The sequence below is a fragment of the Tyto alba genome, unplaced genomic scaffold (genome assembly GCF_018691265.1).
Source record: "Tyto alba isolate M040663 unplaced genomic scaffold, T.alba_DEE_v4.0 Super-Scaffold_9, whole genome shotgun sequence".
In the NCBI taxonomy this organism is placed as follows: domain Eukaryota; kingdom Metazoa; phylum Chordata; class Aves; order Strigiformes; family Tytonidae; genus Tyto; species Tyto alba.
The window spans coordinates 31,380,111-31,393,726 of NW_024881330.1; the positions used below are offsets into that span (position 1 = coordinate 31,380,111).

Consider the following 13,616-nt stretch of genomic DNA (forward strand, 5'->3'; position numbering starts at 1 on the left):
CATTCTCACAGGTGCTACAGCTGTCACTGATGGGCTCAGCCTTGGCCAGCGGCGGGTCCATCTTGGAGCCGGCTGCATTGGCTCTGTCGGACAGAGGGGAAGCTTCTAGGAGCTTCTCACAGAAGCCACCCCTGTAGCTCCCCCACTACCAAAATTTTGCCACACAAACCCAGTACACTGATACAGTGCAGATTGTGAAGTGGAGCTTGCAGGAGGATGTGGAACTGAGGGTCACAGGTTGTTTACATGCTGACAAGAGTCTGGCTTCTGGTGGGGCAGCAGTACCTGTGGCTGGCCCGTGTGGTGTCCAGGGGATGTCACCTTCTGCTCCACTACAGAGTGCAGCTAGAAGTTATCCCACATCCAGAATCTGAACCAGGAGCAAGGGGAGGTGCAGAGTCCTGCCCCTAGGGAGGAACAACCCCAGGCACCAGCACATGCTGCGGGCTGCCCAGCTGGAAAACAGCTTTTTAGGAAAGGCCCTGGGGGGCCTAGTGGACACCAAGTTGAATGTGAGCCAGAGATTTGTACTTGTGGCAAAGAAGTTGAATGGTGTCCTGGGCTGCATTAGACAGAGCACTGACAGCAGGTGGAAGGAGGTGATCCTGCCCCTCTGCTCAGCACTGGTGAGGCCACGCCTGGAGTGCTGGGTCCAGTTCTGGGATCCCCCAGCACAGAAACGATGTGGACATACTGGAGGGAGTCCCAAAAATGTCCATGAAGATGATGAAGGGACTGGAGCATTTGTCATGTGAGGAGAGGTTAAGATAGATGGAACTGTTCAGCCTAGAGAAGAGAAGGCTCAGGGAGAATCTCATAAATATATATAAATACCTGAAGGGAGGATGCAAAGAGGTCAGAGCCAGGCTCTTTTCAGTGGTGTCCAGTGACAGGACCAGAGGCAGTGGGCACAAACTGAAACACAGGAGGTTCCCTCTGAACATCAGGAAGCACTTTTTCACTGTGAGGGAGACTGAGCACTGACACAGGTTGCCCAGGAAGATTGTGGGGTCTCCATCCTTGGAGATATTCAGAAGCCATGTGGACATGGTCCTGGGCAACCAGCTCTAGGTGACCCTGCTTGTGCAAGGGAGGTGGACCAGATGACCTCCAGAGATCCCTTCCAGTCTCAACCATTCTGTGATGACACCAACTACACTCTTCAGCAACTGTGCTGGATGGGTGGTTGGACCACCTCTGTGCCACCTTCTTCACTGACTTTTTTTAAGAGAGCCTGTTCTAAAATAACAGATCTTTAGTTTGTTCTTTAAAAATTTGAAAAAGATTATCCTGTTTCACTGAAAGAAGGATAGCACCATATTCTTGGTACCTTAAGTCTGCTTCTCAGTTTACTCCCGCATTTTCACCTTCAGTTTTTAGAGCAGAAAATCTCTTACATGCTACCTGGATTGAACAGCAGGGATGCTGTATCTGTCATTGTCTCCTGTTCCTGCAGGATGTGTGCAAAAGAGCAGTTACCTTATCTCTGTTCTGACCATGTATGTGAGAAAAAAAGGAAAAATCTCATTCTTTGCTGCAACTTGAGCCTGTAAATGTTGGACAAATAACGCTTATTGTGCAAGCTCCTTGTCTTGCTTTTTCTAAGTATTCACTTTTCTTTAAAACCTGGTTCTTACTAGCTCTGTGTCTGAACCATTTGTAGCTGACATCGTGTCCCATGTTCCTCCACGGAATAGCAGACAAGGTGCTGAGCTTAGCTGTCATACTGATAGGCCTTAAGCGGTATCACATCCAAGACGCAAGGCCAGAGACTTTTATCAGCACAAGCCTACGGAGGGAGCTTTTGTTGTAAACCATAACGGTAGGGTGTGCCACTGTGTGTTTCTTCCTCCTGATGAGTTAACGGCTGCCTGGAAACAAACCCCACCAAATGTGCTGCTTTTTATGCATGCGGGAGCTTTGGAGCTGTTATCAGTGACCTTAGCCTTCTCGTTTTGTCTTGCAAGCAGATTTTGTATTAATTACAGACATAGCTTTAATCTTTGTCAACAGAACAGCAACAGTAGAGTTATCCTTTGAGTACTGATGTCCAATTTGTTTTTATCCTGAGTCTCTATTTGCAAATTAAGGACTGAAGCATTATTGATATAAATTTATTTCCTATTCATGATTTTTAAAAATCACAAAGAGCCTGATCTTAGATATACTGGTGCTGCCTTTTCAGTGTGAATACTATTGCTCTAGTGCAGTCCTTGGAGACTGTAGGAGGATTTCTATGTCAGGGATAAAGTTTTTTGAGGCGAAAGAGGATCAGTCTTAATGTCAGTTGTTTGGTTTTCCCAAAGGAGAAAGAGCATTCCCATTTTACGAAAGGATGAAATCCAAGCCTTTACTCAGGTCCTCCCCAATTAAAGGCATTCATGAGACCTTAGGTAAAGTTTTGAATTTAAGTTTTGAATATATTTGCAGTATCAGAGACTTCAAAAGAGGGCTGCATATGTGAAAGAGTGGCTAAGACCTTAGTGAGCTGCAAAATGGGTGAAAATGTCTTCTTTTAAGATCTGACCTGGGAAGTGGATGTAGACTTAGGTAGGAACAAGTTTAACCAAGAGAGATATTCCTTCCTACAGAAAGAGATTTTGTTCTTTAGTTTTGGTACCTAAAGTCTGTGTTGTGAGAAGAAAAAATGCTTGGGAGGATCGGAGTTCGCATGGCATTTAAATTAATTTAAAAATATTTAGGAAGGCTCAGAAACAAATCTCGTCATTAATGAAAAGGTTGCAATGGTTGACAGGCCAAAGTGTACATTAACAATAGCTGTTGAGAAGATTTCCATGATAACTGAAAATGTATATTTCTTATCACTTTGGAATTTGCATGTTCGTACCCCATTGTGGCTTCAGAGGGATTATACATGCAAAACCCCTGGTGGAGAGAGATGACTGCATGAATAAGGCGAAGCTTGGTGCTATATTTGCTCTTTATTATGCAAGAGGTATGTTTGGTTTTAGTTTTGCTCGTGTAGAAAATGCAAGACTTCTAAAATTGAGAAGAAATACTCTGGTATTTCCATCTTTTTATTACAGCTTATTGATACAAGACAGTGACACTAATATCTGTAGCTAATAAGAAAATAAATCAGCGTTTTTTTTCTGTTGTGTATTTTACTTGCCTTTTACTGCACATGTCATGAGCAATGAACTCAAGTATTACACTCCTGCTGCATTAGGCAAAGTTACCACTTGTAATACAAAGAAAATACACACCAAGACTTCAAAGAGTTTCAGAAGAGGTCTGAATTACATGTGTACATACCTATCTTTTAACTTTTAGGGATTTTTAGACGCTGAAGTACCTTTCCCACACCCAAATAACAGCATATCAGTTGAAAACAGGAGAATGTCAGGAGAGAGAAAATTAATGTCCTCAGGCTCGGCATGGGAGGCTGCTAAAACACATTGTAAAAGTCACATAAGGCACCGGTGTCTGTATATAAGCAAGCAGAAACAGTTGTCTGCTGAAAGCACAAAAATTAGGAGTTACTCAGACTACAAAGATATCCTTGAGTGTATGGGGTATCTGCCCCTAATGATTGCAACAAAAAAACTCAGACTATGTTGAATTGAATGCAAACTGAGCATGAAGATCTAAAAAGGACTTTGAAGAGCAAAGAGTCTGCAACATAAAAGTAAATGATGAACTGTGTATATGTCTATCGAAAGGCAGATACCTATAAGAGCACTGGTGGGCATGCAGGGTCACCAGGCAGGAGTCAGAAAAGTGGGAAGTTAGTTGAATTGGTCATTGCAGGAGAATTTGGGCAGGTGTTGTGTTGGGTAACGAAGATGAGATGGTGTCAGACTGCTGAGGTATCACAACAGAAGTGCTGAAGGAAGCTGGAGAATTGAACAGGGAGGTGTCACCGTGTGTTGTAGAGAGCATAGCCATTGCTCTGAAGACGCAGAGCTGCTGACAGAAAACACGCCATGCGTGTGGATGCCCCAGCTGTGTTTTGTGAACCTGAGCACTGGATTTCACTTAAAAAACCCTGAAATTTTCAGCGGAGAGCAAGTGGTGATTTTGAACAGGCTGGCAGTGACAGTCCTGGGAAGGTACGAGCTCGCGGGGGACAGTTTGTCTCAGCCCACTCCAGCTCCCTCTTCTGCTGCTTTGCTCCCAGGTGGGTGGGCACAGCAGTTCTACTGCCTTCAGTTCCTGCCGTCCTGCCTGTGAGCCCCTAACTCCATGGATATAGGCTGTTTAAGTCTATCCTCCACCAAAACGAGCTCATTCTTGATAAGATACTCATCTTCAGCTTCCCTCTGATTTGTGAAAGTGGAGAAAAATAATGGGAAAAATGAGTGCTTGGACTTTTGGATATTTCATGAGAAGGCTGTATTATTTATAAATAATTTATGACTTTGAAGATACATACTTTCTCCCCAGGTTATATGTCTTGTATACCTGGACTCTATGATTTACCTTAAATTGCTCATCTGCCATGCATCGTGGATCTCCATACAGCACAGTTTTTCCTCTCCTGTATGGCCTTCACTCGTGGATAAGAGATTTGCATAAAATGATTTCTTCATGTAAATGCAATTGGTCTGTGCCTCCAGCATCTTGTTATAACATATGTACCAATCCCCTTGAATTGGGCTAGCACCTACCTCGGTAATTGAATTTGTTTGGTTAGTTTTTGCTGTAGTTTTGGGAATTCGCAGGGAGCAGGATGCATGTGCTGACATGCTTTTACTGTACCCTTCATAGCTTTACCTTAACCCTAAGGCTTCTTTGAAAAAAAAAGAGTGGGCGAGGGTCGGGGTGGGGGTGGGTGTTGCTGCAGCTCAGGTGGGGGCTGGGGTGAGAGCCAGGGGCTGAAGGGGACTCCCTGGGGACACCCCGGTTATCTGCGCTGCCCCTGAGCCAGGCAGCTGGCCCCCGCGGGGACAACGTAATTAAAATGGTGGTGTAAACCAGAGGGATAAGGAACCCTGCCATTTTGGTCGGTGTGATTCAGGAAATGACATGGGGCTTACTGGGGGTCCATGAGATGCCGGGGGGTGTGAAGCCCCTGCCCAAGAACGGGGCAACCAAAGCACCTCACAGACCTTTCCTGTGCCCCTCTGCTCCCAGCCATCTTAGCCTTGCATTTATACAATGTGGAGCATTTTTTTTTTACCCACTATCACTGGTTTTGGCTGAACGTCTTCAGTCATGGTCTCTCCTCCCTGGCCTCACTTTCTGTGCTCTGTTTGACTTCTCTTTGTATTATTCCAGATCCTTTTGTAGCCATCTTGTCCCAGCTTCTGCAATCTTCATGACATCTCCTTGTCTCCCCTTTACCTGAAGCATGAATAAATGAGATAATGAGACACAGGCCAGTTGTCCCAATTACTTGTATACATATGCATATGTATGCTCTAATGTGCTCCCTTGTCTGTCATCTTTCAGTCCTTTTCTACAGCAGTCTCTGGAGGACAGGATTATCTTTTGGTGTGTATTTAGCGTGTTGATGCTGCTGTAGTATGAATAGCATTGACTAATGGTATACATATTTTGAAAAACTGGAGCTGTGTTGTAGTGTTGATTTGTGCTAGTAATGCCTAACAAATTACCGTGTAGCCTAGCTTGTCATCACTGTCAATAAAATGTTTTCATGCCTTCAGGCTGTCGTTGCATAGTTTTATATTTTGAAGTAGGAAGGAAAGATAAAATATAGTCAGTATGGCCCCTAATATTTATTTAATGCTTTTTTTACTAATGTTAATGTGTTCTGAATAATGGTTTATGGGAAAGATCCGTTAATGTAGGTAATGGTGATAGTATTTTGATCAGGTGTGTAGTAAATGCAGAAGTTGGAGGGCATTTTTTTTGAAAGCTTCTCCATCTTTCTATAATTACCAGGTAGATAATATGAACTTGCCAGATCCAACATGCTAATGATTGCCTTCCAGCTTCTAGAGAGACAGAAATTATACACTAGCAGTGTCTGAACGAGATTCTGCTTTCGTAGTGTAATAAAACATACAATACTGTGCTCTCTTGCCATTGCGTAAACTTCTATGAATATGTCCCCCATCTTTCAATACAGAAAATAATGAAGATGAAGCTAAATTTACTTTAGAAGTACTCAGATAGCTATTGATGGCTTGGGAATGCTGGGTTATCAATAGTAGATGAACTGCTTTGTTGTTGGCTGACACTTTGTAGGGGTGTCTCATGAATCATTTTCAGATAAAAGGTAAATGCTCTTACTGTCCAATTTTGCTCCTTTTAAATTGCTACACTTTTTTCAGCTTCGTCTGCAGATTTCCTGAAGCAAGCTCTCTGTGGCTGAGAGGCAGGGTGTTTTCTTAGCAAGTCACCTTTTCTGAACTGGCTCCGAACTGTGCTGCCTGATTAAAGGCAAGTCTGCTACGATCATAGCATGCAATGATTGTCTGCGGTGCTCTCTGTTCCACAGGCAACTTAGTGCTGGTCTGTGCTGGGCTGTTAGGAGGAAGTAAGAGAACTATGTTTAGATAATATTCTTCAATATATCACATACCCTTGGTGCCTTGCAGTTGGGTCTAGACTAATGGGGGAGAGAGCCCTTTGGCTATTGTGCCACTAGCCATTTTATTAGTTTCATCTTGCTGTATCTCACGTTTAAAGGAATAATTTTCAGCCCACTAATCCCTCTGTGATAAGGAGAGTTCTTTCCAATATGGGAGATTACTACAGAGGAGCACGGAGACCTTTGGTCTTTCATACTTATTACCATCACATTGGAACTGTGTAAGCAGAGCAGTCTGAGGTAGCAGATCAGCCTTTGGATGAAGAAAAAAAAAAAAAAGGCTAAAAGTGGTAGAAGCTGCAGCAACAATATTCCTGAATCTGCAGGAAATCATATCATCCCTGATTAATATAAAACATTCGTAAAATTACCAGAGCTTTTGAAATTGGTTTCTTCGTTTCAGAAGTAACGGTGCAGCCCCAAGGCAAGGAGTGGCTTAAATTTACTGGGATACTGCTACAGAAAGGTCTCTGGAGGTAGGAGACAGTAACCTCACCTCTTTCTTTAGCTCAGGAGCTGTGAACCAGATCACATGTCGTTGGAGAGTACCCTGCAGGACATGGGGAAACTCTAGGAGAAAGCTTTTACAAGCTTATTCTGTTTGATTTATTCTGAAAATCCATAATCTAGATACTGCTGTTAATAGTGTGTGTTTTATACTGGTCAATATTCTGAGTAAAAGGTGAGGCTTAAATTCTCCTGCACTTCTTTCAAGGTGCATATAATAAAGTCTTCCTGGATACCTTCTTGTGTCATAAGTTTCAGTATCTGTAACAGTTGGACTTCTCTAGCTAAGGTGAGGAAAACATTGCCTGAGGCTTTAAGGGTGATTTGGGCACAGAACCCCCAGTTCATGGGTAGGTGGAGTACCAGGAAATAGGCTTTTATGATTTTAGATGACTGCTGCTTATTCTCTTGCTTTTCCAATTTCCCCCACCCTACCCCAGATCTTCCCTTGAACTTGCTCTAGCTGATTATATGAAATTAGACTTTATTGGAACGACTGCATCAGGCAGCGCTGAAGTCTCTCACACACACTTTTTTCCAGTAGCTAAGAGGCTGCTGTTGACATCTAAGTGTATTGCTGAGTTGCTTTAAAAACTACTTCCGTAGTGGGTCATGGGAAAGGTTTTCAGCGCAGTATTTTACCCTGATGCATCTATAACTCTAGCAGCAGCCATCAGCAGCACCACCTCTGCAGCTTTTTCAATAAAGAAATAAATCTCACAGTCATTTTTCCTGGGCTCTGCGTGCCAGTTCCGTGAATTAAAATGCACAAAGAGAATACAGCATGAAGAGCGGGTGGTTGTGTACCTACCAGTTACCATGGAAATAACTAAGGGCACACTTAGACCAGTGGATCCAGGAGCACTTGGATGTAGGCATACAGTGTGTGTGACCCATTGGGGTACAACTGAGGCAGGTGTCCCCCCTCTGCTTGTTTCTCTTCCTCCCCTGCAACATGGTTCTGCGGGAAAGGCATCTGGGTCTGGGGTTCAAAGGGAGCCTCACACACCCCTGCTTCGTTTGCCAGCCTCCAGAAACCTGCAGAAAGGTGTAGCAACGAGACTGCCTGAGTATTTCTGGCAGGTTTCAGGCCTCTGTTTACTTCAGTGAGTGTTTTTTATCCCTCTGTCACACCAAAAAGGTCCGGCTACCCATCTTGCTTGCCTCTTCTGCAGTCTGGCAGCGTTCTTCCTGTCTTGTCCAGCAAAAGTGGAGGATCCTTTATACCACCCCCACGGTTGTACCTGGAGAGCACTAGCTGTGCTGGAGGCAGTGCAAGGATGGGAGGCACCAACACGCTGCAGAGCTGTAGCTGACTCCTCACAGCCTCGGGCAGATGCCAAGTGTGAGAGATTACGGGGCAGGCCAGTCTGGTTTTCCACAGGGAGTAAGGACTCCCTATGGCAGACCCTTGAGCCACTGGCGTGTCTAAAGAAGACAGTTTGAACAAAATCCACAGCTCATGTAAATTGGTAACACATCCTTAACAGGCACAGAGCGTTACTCTTTCATATTTTGAAAAAACTATCCTGTAATATCAGTCCATTTTATTACTTTACTGCTTTGTGCTATTGGTGCCAGCAGAGCTGAGCTATGAGGTAAAGCAAAAGGTATGTTCTATCCCAGTTGTCTCCAAAGTGTATATTTTACTGTGGCTACGTACCTGCACTCCTTCATGGACTTGGCTCTGGGGGAGAATATGCTTTAATGGTACAGACACTTCTGCATCATTCTGCCAAAAGATGGTCTCTTCTGACCTTCTCCTTTTGACTAGACCTGTTTCTTTCTTCTCATATGTTGTTTGTCTTTTTGTAAGCCTTTTTCTTGCCTCTTTTCCCCACTTTTACAACTCTTCTAGGTGTATTTCCCTCCACAACCACTCTTCCTATTTTAGCAGTCTGTCTGTTTTCCTTTTTTACCCAAACGGACTTATATTACTTTTCTGGTTTTTGCTTGACTACCCATTGTTTCCAGTCCCCCATGCAACTCTTAGGTCTCTGTTACTGCAGCCTCAGCTCTGTGTCCTCCTGGCTCTGCCAAGCCAGTGCCAGTTTCCCTTTGTACCAGCTGCATGTTGGATGGGCCTCACCCTGTTCTCATCCAAATAGTTTCTGATATCACTCTCCTTTTTTCACCCATTTTTTTTCTCCTTAGCTTTTGCTTAGAGCGACTCTCTCACCCTCCTTCATCCTGCTTTTCTCTCTACTCCCCAGCCAAATTTCCTTGCCTATCCATCATCTTCCCCATGTATCTCTCAGTCCCAATTTTCCTGTCTTTTCCTTACTCTTCTCCTGTTTCTTCACTCTTACTCTGATTTTCACAGGATTACACCTTTCCCATTTCAGAAGACAGTAAAAAGCATCTCTCAGACATGAAGCTTTTTCCTAGGTCATGTCAAGTGTGTGCTTCAAAAAGTAAAGATAGTAGGGCTTATCAAAGAAAAAGGATGCCAAGACCTTTTGACATGGGCAGTGAAAAATACTTTTCTTTGGCTTTATTTTCATCAACATGTGCATTGTTTTAATGGACATACCCAAAATGACATTTAGCAAGAGACTGCCTTTTTTAACAGTTGAAAGTGGCTCTGGAAAGGGGGAAGTGCCAGACAGCTGTAATAAGCAGCACTGCAGCCGGCCTCACCTCTGGTACTTATCATCAGGAAATGCCATTACAGTCTTCAAAGTCCTTTTTCTCAACATGTTGGCAAATATGTGGGTTTTGGAAGATTTAATATGATTCTGCAAATTTTACAAGGCTCCCAGCAGTCACTTGTCCAAGAAGGAGGAGATGCATGAGCAGTGAACTGCTGACTGCCTTGGTGGCTTGTAAGAATCAGTTGAGAAGTGAGAGCCCCACCTTGGAGTTGGACATTGTTTAGGAGTCCCTTGGTAGGACTCCATGTGAGTGTGTATATAAAATTATTTAATTATTATCTATCTATCTATCTACTAATCTTTCTTGCTCCAAGACTAGTTCTATATATGTAAATCAATAGAAGACACCTCACAAATTAGAGGAGTCTGTATCACCATAGCCTTTCCGTTTTATAGAAGGGTCAGACTGGAATGCTGATATCCAGAAGAGGGTTGGCAATACTGCAGAAAATTCACAACTGTTGAAATAGATTTTTTGATTTTTAATGGATAAACTCAGAGAACAGTTCCACCAACCTTATATTGTACAAGGTCTGTTTGTCATGTTATACTTTTTCCCAGATAGTAAAAAGAAGACACAATCCCCAGTGAGTTAGTAAGCATAATTCTTTCATGCCGGGAAAAAAAAGTGAAAAGAAAAATGAGCTGCATAAGGTTTTCCTGTGACATTTAAAGTCTAAATCTGAGTTTGTCTGAGTAATTTATCTTTGGGTATTTGCAGGAGAGTGAACAGGAGAATATGAATGAGTGCATCTCAGTTATGTTTGAGCTTTCTGATAGATGAAGAGAATTTCTAGTGACTCCATCTGGCGGGAAGGTCTATCTGTGTGATCTCTTCTCTGGCAGATGGAAGATAACACTAGGAGAAGTCCTTTGATTATCAAAGCCTGGGAATTACTCCAGTGCACTATCACCCTAAGACACCACTTTCTTTCAGAGTGACAGGTGATGTTTCTGGGATGTTAGAGAGAGCTGATTTCCCCCTGCTGCACTGAACATGTGTACAGCAGATTTTATTTGGCAGTATTAAACCTATCCACCTTCTGTATCTGTTGCTGGTGAGGAGAGAAATGAAAATAGAGAGTATCCATGTAGAGAACACAGCAAGTACAAAGGGACCAAAGAAAAAGGATGTGTTAATCAACTTCATTAATATTTCTACAGTCTGCTTGGATTATTGGAGGTTCTATGAACTACTTTTTGAAACATGTAAAAGATGATTAGGCTGACGTTAATTGAAGTCTTTCTTGAATGTTGAGGTTCTTTCTCAAAGAGAATAGCAGTTTTTATTTCCCACTACTGTTGGCTTTGTGCTTGCACGTGTGTTTGCAGTATCCCATTGAGCAGTCTCACACTTCTGTCAGGACTTCTCTTTGTAAGATGCAGTGTTGCGTGTGAACCTACCAGCAGTCCTGCATCCAGACCTTCCTTTAATTTCTAGGAATAAGATTCAGCTTATTCTTGTGAGTATGAGAAGTTAACTAATGGAGCCAACACCAGCCTCCTGTGAATTGCCTACCATTTTGGCATGTTACTTGTGTGTACCCATCAGAAAGCAGCTGTGTGTGTCAGTCCTTGCTCGGAAGGAAAACAAGAAAAGACTGTGCAGCCGTGGGATTCGTGGTTCATCAGGGTTTCCTCTGATGTCTGGGGAAACGTGGGCTGGGCAAGACAATCTCTACCCTTTTCTGCACTGGAGCATGTTCTGGTCCATAGGAGGAGGATCCACCTGCCACATGGCACTTTTGGGGGATTGCTGCATTGCCAACAGGCGAGACTGGAGCACCATGTTTAATCTTCAGCCTGGGCTTGTTCCTCATCTGCTTTTCCCCACATTTGCACAGCACGAAGAGTCACTTGAAATACAACTGTTTTCACCAGCTGTTTGCTGATGAAAGGGCTGGAAGGCATGTCATCTGAGGAGCAGCTAAGGACTCTGGTTTTGTCTAATTTAGGGAGGGAAACCTCTCTGCTCTCTGTGGCTTCCTGAGGAGGGGGGGTGCTGATCTCTTCTTCCTGGTATCCAGTGGTAGGACGCATGGGAATGGTTCAAAGCTGCTCCTGGGGAAGTTCAGACTGGACATTAGGAAGCATTTCTTTACCAAGAGGGTGGTCAAACACTGGAGCAGGCTTCCTAGAGAGATGGTCGATGCCCCAGTCCAGTCTGTTTAAGAGACATTTGGACAATGCCCATAAACAACATACTTTTAACTCTTGGTCAGCTCTGAATTGGTCAGGCAGTTGGACTAGATGGTCGTTGTAGTTCCCTTCCAACTGAAATATTCTATTCTATTCTATTCTATTCTATTCTATTCTATTCTATTCTATTCTATTCTATTCTATTCTATTCTATTCTATTCTATTCTATTCTATTCTATTCTATTCTATTCTATTCTATTCTATTCTATTCTATTCTATTCTATTCTATTCTATTCTAATATTTTACAGTCTGGACACTGGCTGTACCGTGGAATTCACCAGTGCTAACAATACACAGCAGACCATGAGGTTAACAAAAGCCATGCCCGTGAGACCACATTTGCCTCAATCACCACTCCCCTTGGTCTGGAGGAAAAAATAATTTGAGGTAGCCCTTTCCTACATACACACTGCCTTTCCCGACTTATCCATGCTTATCACTGCAGATCAGGGTAGAGAGTTCGTGACTGAGTCACAGCTCCATCCAAATTCATAGAGATGGGTAGAGGTCATCTTTGTTGATAGGAAATATTCATGTAGGGTCACTGTCCAACCAGATGGGTCATTATGTATGAACGTGCCCCTTTTACCACATAACTACTGTAGCCTCATGTGGAACAGTAACTTATATTTGTACAAGCAGTCAGTGCTTTGTTCCTCAGAAACCTGAGGCAGATCAGGAACAGTCAGGTTTTGGGAGGTTTCTGAAGGGGGATGAAGAATTACTTTCTGTGGAGCTTCCCTGCGTAATTCACAGGTACATCTTGCTATCCACCCGATCACTGCCTGTTTCATTTCACCTCTTGCTCGATCCTGGTTTTCAACATGAAATTCTTAATCATAGCTAATGTCATATCTTCAGTTATAGTAATCTCACTGTTGGTCTTTCGCTGTCTTTCGGTGCTCGCCAGCACTAAACAATGCAGAGGGACACTGTAAACATCTGAGGTTCCAAATGTCAAACCTCAGGATCCTGTTACAAAGAATTTAGGACAACAGCTAGGTTACTCTACGAGCTTTGATTAAAATTAACAAGTTTACTGCTTCTTAAATATTTTGGTTTAATATTTATAGAACTTTCCCTGCCTTAAGTAACTTCTGAGAACTTACTTTTCTATTAATACCGTAACCTGGCTGTGTATAATCAGCATGTGATTCATGCATTTAATGGAGTTTCGGTCTTGAATGTGATTTCTCTGGCACTCTCTCTGATTTTTTCTCTTTGCTATTCACACTGGCCACCTGAGACACTTTCTGATTTTTTTGGCATAGCATTAATTTTGATTTCATAGTTGATAGCATTATTATTTTATCAAATAACCTGATAAATTGTTACAACAAATTTGCAGCAGCAGCCAAAGCACTGATGCTTTCTAATGGTGCACTTTACCTCTGCTCTACTATCACTGCCCATTTCATTATTTGCAAGTTGATTACAGCTGCATTTCTCAGGGGCTATGAAATATTCAGCAGCCTGGACTAGCCTGGGGAGAATCACAGTCTTTGCAACTGAACACCTTACCTCAAAGGCAAAGAGGAACCAAAATCTTGTTGTGTTTAAAACTGATGGGGAAATTCCTTCTCTGCTTTAGCTTTCCCACAGTGCTGACTAGAGGTACATGCTAATTAAAAATTGCTGCTTTACTTATGCTTGTCATTGGATGGGGGGAGGAATAAGAATAAATATACAACTACTGCATTTCTGCCATACTTGCCTGGCTACAGCAAAGAAGGAA

General features: G+C 43.0%; 1 protein-coding gene across 8 annotated transcripts in view; it reads left to right on the plus strand.

The window, feature by feature from the left end:
* The window catches only part of PAG1 (phosphoprotein membrane anchor with glycosphingolipid microdomains 1), a 107,968-nt gene that overhangs the window by 12,588 nt on the left and 81,764 nt on the right, over positions 1-13,616 (plus strand). Inside the window, exon 1 of one of the 8 annotated variants that reach the window (XM_042786071.1) lies at positions 6,981-6,996. The exons of the other annotated variants lie outside the window; for them this stretch is intronic. The gene's annotated coding sequence lies outside the window, so the exon portion shown is untranslated. Of the gene's footprint in view, positions 1-6,980; positions 6,997-13,616 lie in introns of those variants that run through there. 8 annotated transcript variants of the gene reach the window in all.